Here is a 1,205-nt window from a genome sequence, read left to right as displayed (position 1 = left end):
GCCGCCCCGCCGCGCCTCCGCGCCTCCCGAGACGCCGTCGCCTTCACCCACAGGAGCCCGCGCCCGAGCGCCGCCCCTCTCCCTTGCCGGCTCCCTCCTCTCCTCCGCCGGCCGCCGCCTCTTCTCGGGCGAGCCCGAGCCGAGCCCGAACCCTAGATCGGGTCTAGGTTGACTTCTCCCTCCCTCGAATTTCTCCAAGTCCTGAGATTTTTACATTATATGCTCCTGTTCATCGCATCATATCTCATCGCATACTACTCCGTTTTGCGTGCATGATATATCGAAATGTTCGCGTCGAGATGCTCTTAATTTTGTTCCATTATGTCATGTTCATTTGAGTCCATCTTGATGCCCAAATCTATGGTGCAAGAGTGTTATATGCTGTTAACTGCTGTTACTTATCAGAACTTGGTGATTTGTTAATTTTTGTTGCATTTGATGTGTGCATCTTATGGGCAAGAGCTCTACAGGTGTTTTGATCTATGCCATGCCATCTTTACAGAGGTGTATGCCATGTATTTTTGTGATCTATGCGGTGACTAGCACAAGCATGCAAACTAGGCTTCATGATGTTTCTGTTTTCAGACTTAGAATTTTGGTAAGTCTGTGACTGCTGTTATTTTGTTGCCATGTATCCATGTGTCTATAGAGAGATCCATGCTTATTTTGGGCATGTTCAGTAAGGATGTTTTGTAGATATAGTTGTTCTCTTTCCATTCATGCCCCTGTTTGCAATTATGGAGTGCCATAGCATGTCTTAATCTTGCTCTACTTTTGCTATAAAATATTTCTGGCAGAATCTCAACATGATATTCAATTTTGCCAAGGTTGTTGTAGTTGATCCTTTCATGCTATATATTTGCTCTTGCCATGGTTAGCTTCATAAACATGCCATCTTGCTGTAGGTATGATTTTTTTATCATGCATTGCTTTGTGGTGAGTGAATCAAGCTCACCAAGATGCCCTCATAATTTCTGTTACTGCCATGCTCTGTTTTCTGCAAAGTCTGAAACCTGTTAACGAAACTTGCTATGTTTACATGAGTGCCATCATATCTTCTGATCCTTTTGGCTCATGGTCAGTAAAAGACTTTTGTTCTATGCATTTAGTAGATTCATGAAATGCCTTGTTTTGCTATGTTAAGTTCCTGTAGCATGTGTTTTGCTTGCTCTGAACATTGCTACCTGATGCTGTTTCAGCCATGT

This window comes from Triticum aestivum, chromosome 3D (assembly GCF_018294505.1).
Source record: "Triticum aestivum cultivar Chinese Spring chromosome 3D, IWGSC CS RefSeq v2.1, whole genome shotgun sequence".
NCBI classification, from domain to species: Eukaryota; Viridiplantae; Streptophyta; class Magnoliopsida; order Poales; family Poaceae; genus Triticum; species Triticum aestivum.
This window is presented reverse-complemented; position numbering follows the sequence as displayed.